We start from the raw sequence: 16,360 nt of genomic DNA, 5'->3' as shown, positions 1-16,360 counted from the left end.
TACTTTTAAAACAGGAGAAATTACTTTACATAATGGTGCTACAACATCTGCATCTTTGTCACATCCTCATTCCTAACTGACATTGGAATATGCAAAGGTAATGTTCAAAGACAATCAGCAGTTTTGTTACTTTTCCCAGACATACATTCCATAAAAAGTGATATTCTTGTAACCTAGATGCTAGTCTTTTGATAAGGGAAGTGGAATTTTATCCATGGCCAGGTGACAAAACTACCAATAGCGGTTTATCCGCAAAATGAATTGAGTGCCCCAGTTATAGTTCCATAAATGTTCTACTAACCCAAAAACATACTAGTAGTTCCCTTTCAATGGCATATCGCCTTTAAGGGGTATTTCATGTTCTTGAAGCAAATGCCACATTCCATTTTTTGTTTCTTCATCTTTTGAGCTAAGACAACTCAAAGGCCATATAGACTAGCATCTACTGTTTTTACACAATGTCCACACAAAAAATTGCAAAGTTGGAGCTTTTATGATATATCTTTTTTGATTTGAAAAACACCCATTGTTGTGTTTCCGACCAGACAAATTCAACATCCTTTCTCAGTAACATTGTCATTAGTTTCATATTTTTCTGCAAAATTATAAAAATGTACTATAATAGTCGCAAAGCCCAGTGAAAGAGGGAGAGTCTCCTTGTTATCGGAAGCTGGCACATGTTCTATAGCTTCAACGAAAGAAGCTTTGGGTACCATAACCTGACAAGGAATATCCAGGTACTCTCCTATCTTTGAAACAACTTACATTTTGGCCCTTTCAGTGTCAATCCATGTTCTTTGAGGCACGGATGTGCCATATGTTCCTCTTCTGAGTTAGAGTAAATGTGTATTATCTTGAAAGCATTTCACATAACTTTCAATGTCCCTGAAATATGAAACATGGCTTTTTGAAGGATGTATGAAGTTACAATGCATACTTTTACAACGCATACCTTTCCAACGCATTTTTCACAACTCAACATCCATTACAACGCATTCCATTACAACGCATGCCATTACAACACATTTAAATTTTTTTCCTTTACAACGCATTCCATTACATCGCATAACATTACATTGCATGTAAGGTAAATATTGGATAGTGTAGGGGTAAAAATTACTATTCTGACTCCAGGGGGGTGCAACAGTAGGGTAAGTGTTGGATAGTGTAGGAGTAAAATTTACTATTCTCACTCCAGGGGGGTGCAACAGTAGGGTAAGTGTTGGATAGTGTAGGGCTAAAAATTACTATTCTAACCCAGGGGGTGCAACAGTAGGGTAAGTGTTGGATTGTGTAAGGGTACTATGTGTTGTAATGCTATGCGTTGTAAGGGTATGCGTTGTAATTACTGCGTTGTAATGACATGCGTTGTAGTGGTATGCGTTGTAGTGTCATGCGTTGCAATGGTTGCGTTGTAATGGCATGCGTTGTAATGGATGTTGCATTGTAAAAGGTTTGTTGTAATGGTAGTGCGTTGTAAAAGTTGCGTTGTAAAGGTTGTTTCCCCTTTTTGAAATACTAGAGCTCATGATGCTAATCCGACAGCATTCTTGAAAGTTGATATAAATTAAAAGGTGATAGGAAAGCTGTAGGCATAGTCTCAGATCTTTACTTTCTTACCCTCTACCTGGTTCTGAGCCCCAAACACATTGCAAATCTCTGTCCCCTTGAACTTACCCTTATTTTCATTAACTGTATGCATTCATTTTTCTGACTGTTCAACGGTTTTATTTGTCACCATGGTATCCTGTAAATTGGGTTTACCTTATACCCATAACTGTTCTTGGACTTTCTTACTTTTAATGTGCATTATAATTTGATCCCTCATATTTTCAGCATCCATTACACCAAATTTTCATAGACGTAGCTATGTCTCTTAACACATTGAAAATGTATCAAACGATTCACTCTCGCTGTGCCCCAGAATAGAATGTATCCAACGCTGGACTAACACTAGGCTTAAACTGTATTTCCATTCTACGCACTGCTCTACCCCCACCATCACTTCATTAAAAAAATGTTCTTGTCATTTTGGAGTTGTGTGCATACTCGGTGCTTGCACCTACAAATTGATGTCATTGCCATGTTGTAGCACCTTTAAAAAAAAAAGCTTACACCCTTTTATTTGCCATGTTTTACAACATCAAGGGTGCTGCACAGTATGGCTAAAAAACCATTGGCGCAGCCAACAGGTCCTAAAGGTGAGACCTATTGGCTTTGTCAATGCTTGGTTAGAATGGAAACGTATGTTCAGGACCTCTAACGAGAAACTTCAGTGCGATATGTTTGTCTTTTAAAATCATTTTCAGCTAACGAACCTTACGTGAACATTGGGGCATATTATCAAGCACTGCGTTAACATTATCGCCTCTTTAGAGGCAGAAAACTGCAGCTAAAGCGGCGATAATGGGCTTGGTAAAACGCCGTAGAGATTGCCCATAGAAGCCCATGTTCACACCAGAACATGGGCTTCAATGGGAATTCACAAGGGCGTATTATCAAGCCCATTATCACCACTTTAGCTGCAGTTTTCTGCCCCTAAAGCGGCAATAATGTTAACGCTGTTTCTTGATAATATGCCCCATTGTTTCTTAACCTTATGTGCAATTTTCACTCACAAGGTTTGGGATGAGTCCTGAACAATTTATACTTCCTTCCTTAAAGGGTTTGCTTTTCATGAATCACTTTTCCCTTGTCCTTGAAATGGCAGGTCTTTGCAGTCCATTATTCATTTTAAATTCTTTTGTGAATATTATAAGAGCATGCATAGTGAATTTATTAGACACGTCTTGAAACAGGGCAATTACAGGAGTTGTTGACCTGCATTTCTTTCTTTTCAGATACCACCTGCTCCACCTAAATGTTATGAATTAGGTTATTTTTTTATTCACCATTGTTAAAAACAGAAATGAATGTTACCCTGTTTTTAAATATTGTAAATGACTTTTTGTGAGTGATATGAATTATAATTCTGTATATTTGTTTTCATGTTTCATTTTAATTTAAATAAACTATTGGGTGGTTGGTTGGTGTGCTAGTTAGGAACTCAGTGGATCAGGAGAGATACTTGTGTAATCTACTTCAGGTTACCATATGACTCCATTTCACTTCAATGCAACACAATGTTTCCAGTTCTTTGCATTTAATTTATGCTTCGTTATTTTCAGGTGTATTACTTTAATTGCTTCAATGTAAGTCAAACACTGCTACAAGTCCCAGAGTGCACTGATTTGCATGATGAAGGCACAGGACTGGAAACAAATGGGCTTACTTAAATTTCAGCAGACCGTACTCCAGTTCTGCCCTGGCAGTCTACAGCCTGCCATGTTTAGAGATCTGTGCCTACCTTCAGAGGAGTTGCCACTGCCGTGTTTTTTCTGAAGGCATTGAAACTTTGCTGTGCTGCTATCAAAAGAATGTTGACAACATTGAATGTAACATTTCAAGAAAAGCAACTTTGAGAAAGTCGCCACTCTGTTGCACAAGATTTCCAGTGGTCGTTAGCAGATGCTGGCCACAGTACAGCCTTTTGCCCTCCTGAGTAGGTGTGTGAATAACTCCCAGGAAAGGGAACAATGAAGGGCCTGCTGTGTAAAAGGGTGTTAAAACCTATTCCTGGTGGGAAACCACACAGGGAATGTGCCCAAAAGGCGAGCTTTAAAGGGAAAGATGCCTTAAAGGGCATATGGTGGACACACACAAGAGGGGCAGCTCTTTTTTTGGGGTAGACAAGTTGGCATCAGGGACAGAGAGGGGAAAACACCTGCCAAACCAGTTTTCCCTTGGGGTGCAGCCCTCAGGAAACCTCACCTCTAGGGCAACCTACCAAGCTTCACAAACTGAGAGAAGGGTTCTGCTATCTTGGGAGTGGGCAAAATAGTGTACACTGGGATAGGTAGCTGCCAAACATTGTAGGAAATCATCAGCAGGTGAAAAAGGAACTAATAACCCATTGGCTAGTAGCCGCTGCATCCCCTAAGGCACTTTCTAGGAGCAAATAGGGCAACCCTAGCACCTAGACCTCCTATCATATTGGGACTGGAGAGAGGACTAAAGAAGGTCTGCAATGCTGTTCCCTGGACCCGGCGAGAGGCTGCACCAAAGGCTGGACTGCACCTGCTGATCCTTGGGCTAGCAGAGAGAGGAATGTACCTGTGGTAGGTGGCTCTAGGAAAAGTGGCTTCATAGTCCCAGACTTAAGGAGTAACTTAAGGAGTAACTCCAGGAATCAGTTGGCTGACTTCCTGTTTATATCTACAGGGCCACAACAAGTGAACTAAGCCTTCCTTGCTAGTCTGTAGCCACCATTGCTTTATTGCCAGTGTCAGACGATTTGCAGCTTATGGACTGAGACTTGATATCCAAAAGTTGCACCCAAGTCTACTAGAACCGTAAAAATTACTGTAGTGAAGATTGGACAACTCATCAGGACTTCGACCCATCAAGCCACTTCGAAAAGTGTGTGGACAGAGAAGTAGCCCTAGAAAGCCCCCATCAACCTCAGAATTATGCAGCATCTTCAGCATCTTGCATCCCTTGCATAAAGACCACTCCATTGATATCTGTGGCGGTTCACCCATGTAGCCTGAAACTGGACTGGAGATTATTTTGGTAACCGGGTAACTGTTCTAAAATTCTTCATTGGCCCCAGGGCCGGACTGGGAACAACAACCGGCCCTAGCTAAGTGCTCGGCCGCCCCCAACCCCCCACCCCCACCCCCGTTCCCACTAGGGGGGGGGGGGTTGGAAGTGCCACCGAGCTCTTCGCCGGGGCCGGGTTTCGGCCGATTTTGGTACAGGACCGATTTTGCAGCTATGCTACAAATACGGCCCTGTAACAAAAACGCGCACCGGGGGATTGCCTGGTGCCCACTATAGCCAGCCTGGCCCTGATTGGCCCCCATGCTCCCTGTCGGAGTTGGTCACCCAAAGCATGCTGGATGACTCGAACACATCTATACAAACATTTTACAAAGTGTCCACCAGCTGTGACATTTGCCAGTGCTTGTATGCATTGAAAAAGTTATGATGTATTATTTGTTTAGATAATTATATCTCCAGAACCCTCTGGTGAATGTTGTTCATTCTGGTGTAAAAAAAATTATAAAAGTAAGAGCTACTTTGATAAAGTGGTGCTGGATTTCTTTCATGTTATGTGAATTTCTTATTTGATTGTTTTTGTACTTCTACATTCTTTGCACTTGTTCCTTTGTATAAGCCTGACTGCTCTAAGCCTCAGCTACCCAGGGTGGTGCTAAGGTTTTTTACAAAAGTCCCTGACTAGACCCTAGATTGTGAGGTTATTGGACGGTGAGGATGCATAACCACAATATATAATACACCACTTTCCTCACACTACAACTAACAGAATGCACAGATTTTCTGTCTGAAAACATGGTATCTTGTTGAGATGGTGTCATCTGGTAACCTAAACAAAATGGATACCATTGAATTGGTTACCAATTGTCCTAAAAAAGAAAGGGTCCAAAAATAATTTAGTTTGTATTGTATACTATGTTAACAGTAATTATCACTGTATTTACACATACACACACGGACCTTTATAGCTTACAATCACAGAGTTTAAGAGTGTTAAATAAGTCATATTTCTTCTTTTGGATAATGTGAAATCGCACAACATGGTGTATATTTGGTTCTACCAAAGGGATTCTGGGTCTGCCGAGCTGCAGCTATAGGCAGCAGGGCCTGCGGTGACCGCTGCTTTCAGCCAGGTCATAACTTGGACAAAGGAAGTGCTTGAAATGGGACATTATGTCTGAGCCCATCTTCTGGGGAGAGGTGCAGAGGAAAGAGTTTCCTGATCGTTCAAGCCTCCCTGTGGTCTACAATTTGATCCAGCAGTGCGGTGAAAGGGGTCCCAGTGTTTGCAAACACCACCAGAACACACTCGGGACCATTTGCACGACCAACCACCAGAACAAGAGTCAAGCAAAAGGACAGTTGTTGTGATTGGTGCCCAGCAGCTCCAGCTATACTGGAGCCCTCAGCTTATGTAGGATGAAATGCATTCCACTCTCCTCCCAATCACCACAGTTTTCCCAGTGTCCCCAATATGGCCGTGCTGCACCGAGGTAGAACGGATCCTTTTGAGTATTTACAATGTTTATTCAATGCAAAAAGTTGGCATTGATGTTTTAAGTAGGACCTTGGGAAGTGCAGTGCAAGTTAAAGCACTAATATATTTTGCTGATATCTACAATAAAAAACAATATAAGTTGTTCAAGATTATTAGTTCTGCTATCATTTCATACCACCGAGATCTATATGGTAAAATAATGGGCCTGACACAGGGCTTAATTTGAGCCGGTGGAGGTCACCGTCACTTATTTTTGGGGTCCAGTACTTATTTTTCCGCATTAGATATTGACAGCGAGCAGGAGAGAATAAAACACATATAAACGGGAAAGAAGGGGGAAGGCAAAGACGAAAAACAGACAAAAAGGGTTTAAGCTGGGACCGCAAGAGCTTGATAATAGGCAGCAGTGTCTGGTAGTGGATTAAAGAGGCCTGAGGTGAATTCAAGACTATGCAGCTTTGATATTTGGAGCACCAAAGTTTAATTATACCAGCCCTGGGCTTCTGAGCAGAGTTTCAGGCACCAACACTTCCTCTTTGATAAATGAAGCGCCGGCCTGACGCGCAGGGTGTTTTCTCACTGTGCGTCACGACCATTGATTGACTTGCCTTGATTTCCATAGTAATGGTCACCCTGCCCTGAACAGGGTCAGATGTCCGTCACTATGACTTGGAGGCCCAGAGCCGGTCGCGTTGCTAGGTCAAGCATTTACTATGGTTGGATCCGTTGAGGCTCCGCCAACCTAGGCGGCCATCCTCCCACCTCTAAATGGGGTGTGGGAATGAGAGGTTTGGCAGGGCAATTTGACCTGCTCGGCCAAACTCTGAATGACCCAATCTGCCTGTAATATTGTTTCATTAATTTACCAGCATATACCTATGTACAGTGGGAGCCAATTCTTTGCTTATGGTATGGCTCACACTGACTTGTGACTAGGGCTCATTTAGAACCTGTTAAGTGGCCTGTTAACTTGCCAGTACATCAGAAGACATTTCTTCTGCTAATCAGGCCGAGGATCGTCTACTCTATTGAGAGTTCGAATTAGGCACCATGTTTAAAGTACCCGCTTGACAAACTTTATTGCATTCAACAAATAATGTCCTAAATGAGGAGTCTGCTTTTTCACTACCAAAAATAAATGATTCCGATGTGCGTGAGACCTAGTTTAAATGTACCCCGGCTTTAGTGCTGGTGGCGCCCTGTGTGCCAATTTTTGTTGGCGTCCCCCCAATGACCACTTCCACCACAGATTCTCTCACCAGCACCCTTTAACAGTGACCAAGTCTCCATAACCACTCTCTCTCAGATGCATTGAATTAGTTATATAGCGCCACTCATACCAGAGTAGGATGTCAGAGCACTTTGCATCACACCAGGCGCGCAACGTCCATTGGGCTCAAAGTGCTTCAGCACCCCCACCCCTGACCACCCCCCCAAACCCTGCTCGGTCCTGTGTGTCAGCCCGGGCTGAGACAGCTTCCCAGGGACCTGAGTACTTCATAGGTCTTTAAAAAGTAATTTGCTTGTTAATGGGGCTTTGTTGTTTTTCACCCCTTCTTAGAGCCCCTGCATCTCCACTCTGCCTATTGCTGGAAGAATTAGAACCCGTCCCCCCCCCCCCAATTTTTTTTCTTAGCCTACCCCTCCGAAATTTGCCTTTAGTTGCGCCTGTGCATCATGCACACATTACACAAGGACAATTAATCATAAGTGTGTGAATCAGGGCATAGGAAATGTTACATAAGCTAAAGGACTAAAAGTGTAAAGTCACGTGTCATCCATACTGGTAGATTGTATAGTTTAAGAGTGCTTGGTGTGGAGAAGCACAAACTCAGAGTCAAAAAAGAAAAAGCATAGTTAGGAGTTTTTTTTAATAATAAGAATCGATTTCTAGCCAATTTAACCCTTTTTGCAACATTAATTAATGTTCTAATGTATACTTTGCAATGTGTTTGCAGTTCTAGGATGAAAGTTAATAGCTCACTGTTGTATATTAGGCCTTCAAGTTATAATTTGCAAGTAACAAAGGGATGACTCTTTTAAAAGCAGTAACCTGCTGATCTATTTACATTATATGCACTCTGTAATCTACTTGGTACACGTTCTTTGCAGCAGGCATATTAACCCTCTGCACTAACTTCACATAAGTCAAAACCTCAACTAAACAAAAGGCTGATATCTCTCCAGGAAGATAATTAATCACAGGAGTAATCTTGACATTTTTGTGATGCCTGGTTATTGCCTGAGGAAAGGAACACTGCAGCAGGTGCTTTAAAAACATTATAAACTTGCAAACATGGCGACCCCTGGAAGCTTGCACGAGGTGCGGTGGCACCGGTCGCACCGCCCTAGAGCCGGCGCTTCCTGTGAGGCCTGGTGAACACAGGCAGAGAAAATGTGTGTCAGTAGCCAAGCCCTATACACGGCATGGCGACCTGGCTGACCTTTGCCAGACAAGCTGCCAGGTCAGAGGTTTACACTGGCCAGCAGTGGGCTCTACTGGTGCAAACCTGGCATTTCTCCTGACTCATTATTGACTTAAGTGGGTAAGCACATGTTTCATAGGGCAGGAGGAGTTCTGATTGATGGGGGTCCCGACAACTGAACATAGAAGGATATTGAACATAAATAAACTAAATTAACCATAAAACAAAGTGCAATAAATATTTCAGAATTTTTAACACAGCTAACACTGCGATGCAACAATAGGAAATGTCACTAGAAACGTACAAAAACACTGCTGTTTAATAATTTAACTATACGTAGCATCATGTAATATCGCTGGTTTCCCGCAACTTTTTATTACATTTCGTAGAGAATACAACGAGATAAGGCGACAAGTAACTAGCGCCGAGACACCCCAGGGTATTTGTGCGCTTTATAAATCTCAAAAATAAATAAATAAATAACGTGGAGTGGGTCAATGTATACTCTAGATGAAGTTTGTGGGGTTTGGCCACAACACCCAAAGGGAAACAGATGCCAAAAAGTGAGTTGATAAGTTATATTTGCAAGCCCAGGCAGGTGAGGAATAAATAACAATCACTTTCTGGTTATTATATTGGATACATAAGTGACATAAGTGTAAAGATGTGATTATTATGAAACCAAATATCCCATCAAATCTAGGAGAGTTTAGCCCACAACTAAATTACATTACAAGGTTGAAAGCAGCTGTCCTTTCTAGGTCTTGTCTAAAGACAGCTTTAGCTGTCTCACTAGCCTCATGTAAAAAAAATCATGCATATAGACATACATACATAGGCTTTGGGTGAGCCTTCTTCATCCACTAGTCTGTTCAGCCATCATTCATATTTTGTTTCCACCCACCACACATTACACCTGGAACAATTTGTCAGATCACTCCAACCATTGGCCCTTTTGCACCGTGATGGCATTTTTAGCCTGATCATGTGCACATATGCTTAAAAAAGTGCACTTCAAAGCACATCAGTGCCAGGGCTGGTGGGCCAATATTTTATGGCCAATATTTTACTTTGCCAATGCTTTTTTCCATGTTTATCTCTTTTGATCTTTGTCATCATTGTATTTTATTGTATTACATTATATATAGAGCATACTACCCCCTTAGGAGGTGTTGAAGCGCTTTATGGTAGGTAGCACGTTACTCCATAACCTAAAGTTAGTTATTAACACAGTGATTATTTACTATTGTTGTTAGTTTTTCGATTATTAGGTTAGTCTTTTGCTCTGAGGAAACTGAAGCATTTCCTCCAGTTCCTAGTAGTGGATTAAGTTGGTGTAAGGATTAGGGTGGGTATATGCAAGTGGAAAAATGGGAGGTTAGCTATTGTGAGATTGTAAGACAATGTTACATAGAAGGATGAAATGTGATGTGATTTACAGGAGTGGATTGAGCAGATCAGTTAGAAAACTATATGAATTGCAGACATGGTTACTGATAAGAGAGTTTATGTTGTGCAAGAAGGGATACAGTTAGTAAGTATAGTAGCGAGTAAAGCGGCATGCAGGTGAAAGAGCAGATAGACTCAGAGGCACTAAGTTAGACAGAGGATGGGGTGTAAGGAGGGTATTTTTCACATAGAAAGATAGGAAAGGGTTAAGAGTATTTTGGCATTTCTGCTTGAGTTACTTTCATGGTCCTTTGCCATTACTAGCTCTGAGTGCAATGCACAGTCGCTTGAAAGAGGATCTTCTTCCTACTCACAACCAGTGTAAAACCTTCAGGACTGGAAAGATGTGGATTTATATATTTACAATTAGAAGTAGTCTTGCTGCTTGACACCTTCTGATAGTTGAAATTGGAATTCTGAGGTATAGTTCGTTAGCACAGTTACATTTTGAGAGGATGAGTTATGTTGTTTGTCCCTTTTGAGGAAATAAAAGATGTGGAACGATGCGTCTTAGGGGCCGATTACGATGTCGTCAGGAAAGGCTCCTAACGGGATTCCGATTCTACGAATCCGATTTGGGACCTATGCTCCCGACCAAATCGGTCACCTTTCCAGTTGACTGAGTACGCTGCAAGTAAGCCATCTGGGCTGTCCGAATTAGTTCCAAACGGAATTCAGGCAACCCGAGTCATTCGGAGCCGAATCGTACAGCCCAATACAGACGGTTTCCAAAGGAGCGAGAACGATGACCGATTGGCCAGGACGAAACAGCAGTGGGAATAGGATTTGGGAGTCCGTAGCAGGCCCCTCGTCACCCGTAGACCCCTTTCCCAACTATGCACATTGTGGCAGGCACGATGGGGTGCCCGCCACAGGGCGCAAGGTTTTCCCCACCCATTTTTTCAATGGGAACCTGTGTTCTCGTTCGGTACACAGGCTCCCATTTAAGTCAATTTGATTACGACCAAACCGAGTCCGTAAGCATCCGAGCACATACGAATCATTTGAAAGCATTCATAACCTGATTCGGTGGCAATGATTTGCTGACAAAATCGTAATCGTAATCGGCTCCTAAGTGTTTTCATTGTGTAGGAAGCTATTTGGGGGCAGCCAATCCACTTCAGTATTCAAGGAAAGAGTAGAGTCAAAGAAGTATCTGAAAATGTTCATGCTTTGTAGAGTTAATTTTGAATGTTCTATGCCACACCATAAGCTATATGATGTCATGAAACCTAGTCAGGAACCTTCATGAGATTTGTATTTTACCGGCAGCTGCTGGGACCCTGTATGGAGAGCAGACAGGGTTGTAAATAAACTTAAGTGCTTACCTTAGAAGAGTTTTTAATTTCTTCATACCAACTTACAAAGTCTCAACTGGTGCAACCTTTTGCAGACTCACACACACAGTTGTTCCTTCATCGACAAGTTTACAAGAGTACAGTCAATACTTTCAGTCATTCAGAAATAAGATCTTTGATGCATTGCTGTGGTGGTAGTTTACCGAAAAGTTTTGACTAGTATACAAAAGGAACTAAAGTATCCTGATCTAAGAGATTCCACTATTTCAGCCTCTTTTAACAAGTGATTTCGTGTTCCACTGCAATGCTCTTAACTCAACATGCCTTCCATTGGTGAGATGTGAATGTCAGTACATCAACGAAGTGAGCCATCCCAACACATCCCATTTTGAAACAACTGCGTCTCGCACTACAGAAGAAGAGGTGCATCATCCACTACAGCTATTGAAAAGAGGGAGTCCTTGTGCACATAACGATGCCAATGATGTCTAATGTTTGGATATCAGTTGAATTGCAGAGAGGAATACTAATGGTGCAGAATTACACCATAACTGCATGACAGAGCTTGCATAATGATTACAATTGTGAAATCATTTTCTAACGTTTTTGAGTTTCAAATGTTTTACTTTCATACACAAAAGGAATTCAAGACTTGTCCATGAACAATTTCTCTTGTAGTTGTTTTGATTTTTTTTAAACCTAGTGTACTAATTACTGCTGTGTTCTAAAAAAATGTGCGCATTACATAGCTTTACATTAATGACACCAATTACATTCATGTCGATTCCAGGTGGACCAACATTGAAGTGGCATGAATGTAATGAGTACTTCATGAATTATATGGAAACAGTTGAAAATCACTCATTGACAACAAAAAAATAAAGGATGATAGACTCCAACAAGAGTTTTGTCAGTAGCTGAAATTATCAGTAAAGTAAATGGAACAAGCATTGGCAATGCAATAGTTCTCACATTTGCGGCAGTTTCAGATTTTGCCATTGTAAATTACAAAGCCTTTTATTTATATGTTGGTATTTCAAACAGATAAATAAAAGGCATTGTTTAAGCTTTCGCAAATGCGAGACATATTGCATTGCAAATGCTTGTTATCTATTTTTTATCTGCTGGACCCTCCGCTTCGGGCTCAGCTCATCAAACTTAACCTGTGGCCATCCTGCACCAGTGACTAACAATAAGCATGGAGAGAGAACAGCTGAGTAGAATTAAGCTTTAGTTAGAAAAATATGAAGACATTTTTGCGTTAATTATTAATATTTGTCCATTGTATTTTGCCTGTGTATAGTTTCTATCGGAACTTGTGTGCATAACAAGCAAATATATATATAATATTGTGCTTCCCCCAGAGGAGAGGATAAGGCTCAGTGGTCAGAGCTACTGACTCAGGAGCTGGGGACCAGTGTTTGAGCCTTGGCATCAGATCAACATCAAATCACTTATTCCATCTACTAATGTAATTTATTTTTTTAAAACAGCATGGTCGTGTGGGGTTGGAGTGGCGGGAAAAGAACAAAATAAACAGACCTAAGAGAGGTGGTTGGGGCTGCAAGCAGAGAGGGGTGAAGGGGTGGAGCTGTAGCCAAGGAGCGGGAGAGCAGCTGTTGTTGCAAGAAAGCATATCATGCCTGCATTAGGAGAAATTCATTAAAGAAAATAGAGCTAACAGACTAATTAAGACCTACCATGTAACAACAGAAGTAAAAGGGCCAGTCCTCATGGGAGGTTACAAATGAAGACCATGTGGTACCTAAGGAGGGACTAGCAAGTCTATTAACTAATCAGAAGCCAGGGTTTAAGAAGGACAATGACACAAGCCAATGAAAAATATGGGCGGAGAGTGGGCGGTGCTTCGAGTCCATACTCAAATACAGTATGCCTCGCAGAGCACTGCATGCGCTGCCCAGGCTCTACCTAAAAAGGAGGAATAACGCAATACAGAGCAGTAATGACAATCCTAAAAAGAAATTTAGAAAATGTAAACAGTTACCAATAATTGTTACAGATGTAGTTTTGAACATTTATCTAGGAACAGGAATCGCTCAGTTAAGAATCAGAAATGTTCAGGATCCAGATTTAGGGGCTCATTATGATCGCGGACGGACTTGAGTCCGTCCGCGACCATCGAGGAGGGAACCTCCGCATGGCCTGCGGAGTTCCCTCCTGTCCAATTAGGATGTGACCGCCACCCTGGCGGTCACATCCTCTATTTTTAACATTGCGGCGGGAGCGGCTTAATAATACATACATTGCATTTGTATGCAGAAAGCGTCAGGCACCGCGCGGTGCCTGCCGATTACTGCATACAAATGCAGGGGGGTACCATAGGTACCCCCCATGTGCACACCCCACCCCCCTACACCCAGGGGGCCCACAACGGGCCCCCACAGTGAAGCTCCGTATGCTTTTCCACGGCGGAAATCACGCCGTGGAAAAGCATTTCTTTTGGGGCATCCTAATATGGCTGGCGGTGTCCGAGAGACACCGCCACCATATTAGGGCTTTTCCGCCACGGTTGTAAGCCAACCGCGGCAGAAAAGCTGCGGACGGAAACCAGGACCCACCAGCCATCCTAATGTGGCGGTGGGTCTTTGGTGGGTCCGCTGCGGTTTTTCCGTATCCTCCGGGCCGGCGGTGGCTTCCGCCAGCCCGGAGGATGCAGAAAAACCGCTATCCTAATCTGCCCCTAATTGTGCATTTTGTAAGAGTGTGTAACACGAAAAGCCAAACATAAAAGAATTCATCCAAAAGCTAAGTGCGTGAAAGAAGAGCAAAAAGTAAGTACTTCTGAAAATGATAAGTCTAGCAATGGCAGTTTTGTTTAATACATGTGAAGGAAGGTGTGTTGCGTTTGAGTATGAAGTCCAGCACCAAACCTGCTTGTGATATGCATACTGAGACAGCGAATACAAGCATTGTTGCTGATTTCAGTTTACCCTATACCATAGTGTACCAAGATATGTGGAAGATTACTTTTGTTGGGGCATTAAGAAAGGCTTTAGAACCTAGCAATATTCACCCGTCAGTATTCTTTTAAAGGTTGGGTGGATCAAAGGTACCTTGAAAAATGACATATGTCCAGTAACCAATAGAGTTAGGAACAGCCTTTAATGTCAAGAGAAGAAGTTGAACTAGAGTTATGAAATCTTTGCGAGTCTGGAATTATTGAACTAGTTGAGTCATCAGGCTGGATTTCTCCATTGGTAGTGGCATTGCATGCCAATGGAAAAATTAGATTGTGCATTGATTTGACTGACTTGAATAAAACCATTTTGTTGGACAGATTTCGTATACCAAGGATTAATGAACGTTTGTCTAAAACAAAAGCTAGCAATTGCTTTTTGTCAATTGATTGTCTTCACCATACCATCAAGTGTCACTTCATCAAACAGTCATTATAACTCATGTTGTGTGCTTCCAATCCATGAGAATGCTGTTTGGACTAGCATTGGGGGTAGCTGCTTTCTAAAGATTAATGCATTAAGTTTGGAAGGGTGTGAAAGGAATTCTAATCTAGAACCTAATGTCAGGAACCTTAATGAGATTTGTATTTTACTGGCAGTTGCTGGAAACATGTATGGAGAGAAGACCACATCACAGGGTTACAAAGAAACCTATTTACTTCCCTACCAACGTCCCACGCTTCCAGTTATGTTTGGCGGGGTCACAGTTCATCTAGCCAGAAAGATATGGCGTCATACATTTTTCATTCAGGACAGGTCCGTATTTCATTATTTGAAGCATACAGCTTCAGTTGATTCCATTGTCATCTATTAAGCTTCAGTTAAGAAGCAAGTGTTAAGTTCTGATGTTCCTATGTCCTTAGTGTTGTTGTTGCCATGTCTTAAGGGCCTAATTACGAGTCTGGTAGTCCTCCTTTAGGCCCACCAAGCCTGTCTTGCGCCCACCTGGTCGATTGCAGCTGTTATCCATGGTAGGTGGGCGGGCCTGCGGTTTTATGGCGGCATCTGTATAAGGCTCATCGGTGAGCCTTAACAGCATGCGCTGCCGTGACTGCAACAGAAGCATGTTCCTGCATAGTGTCACATGCATGCCACACCATGCAGGAAGTGGAGTGCAATTCCAGGGGTGCAACATGTGCCCCCCTGCATGCGCCTCCAGGCCCAGGAGTGGCAGGCGCCCCCTTAGTTGCCTCTCTGCCACCCTGCCATGAAAAGGGCGGTAGCTTGGGAGCTCAGAATATGCTTGGCAGCGCAGCAGCGGCACCGTCAGCATACTGCTGTCCCCTGTACGCTGCTTGACTGCTGTGGGATCCTAGATCTCTGGCGGACGCAATGGCCTTGTGGCTGTCCAACCACCACACTCCTAATACTGCAGGCAGGCCCGCAGTGTGGCAGTGGTCGGACTTCCACCGCAAGTTCGGCGGTCACTCGTAAATAAGGCCCAAAGTGTGTTCCAGTTTCAGAATTATCTGTGTGTTATCTGCATAGTTGTAGTACATAAGTTCAAAACTGTTGATAAGATTTACTAATAGTTTCATTAAAGAATAGAGGTGTTTCGGTAAAACTTTGTGGAGCTCCTGTTTTGTGTGCAGTAAAGGGTTAGTGGAGAATGGCAGGGTGTGAATCTGTATGATCTGTTGTTTGGGTAAGAGGAAATCCAATTGAGAGTGATGCCATCTTTACAAATGTTTTTCAGTCTGAGATGTAATATGTCAAGGTGAATTGTGTGAAACACAGATGAAAGCTCTAGGAGAAATAATGAAGCCAATTCATTTTTATTAACTATGGTGTTTCGGTCATCCCAAATTGGGATTAGGGCAGATTTGGTCCCTTTTTCTGGGGATAATCCTGTTTGTGAGTCTAAGAGTGGTTCATTTTCTTCTGTGAATTCTGAGATTTGGTGAAAGGCTGCTCTTGTCATCGGTTTGTTGACAAAAGGTACATTGGAGTTGTGTCTGTAGCTTTCGAGTCCAAGTCCTTCTTCTTATGTAGTCTATTTTCATGTGGCGTTAGTATCCCACAGAATGCCACGTAATGCAATTTACCTATCTTTAGAAGGGATGCTTTGCCTTAATTCTTGCTGGTGTTTCCATAGTTCCTGTGATATGTATC

The 16,360-nt window shown here is 42.4% G+C and overlaps 1 protein-coding gene across 1 annotated transcript in view; it reads right to left on the bottom strand.

The window, feature by feature from the left end:
* Positions 1-16,360, bottom strand: part of LOC147751005 (tyrosine-protein phosphatase non-receptor type substrate 1-like) — a 140,074-nt gene that overhangs the window by 64,124 nt on the left and 59,590 nt on the right. The window lies entirely within an intron of this gene.

This window comes from Lissotriton vulgaris, chromosome 1_1, assembly GCF_964263255.1.
Source record: "Lissotriton vulgaris chromosome 1_1, aLisVul1.2, whole genome shotgun sequence".
In the NCBI taxonomy this organism is placed as follows: domain Eukaryota; kingdom Metazoa; phylum Chordata; class Amphibia; order Caudata; family Salamandridae; genus Lissotriton; species Lissotriton vulgaris.
This window is presented reverse-complemented; position numbering and strand designations above follow the sequence as displayed.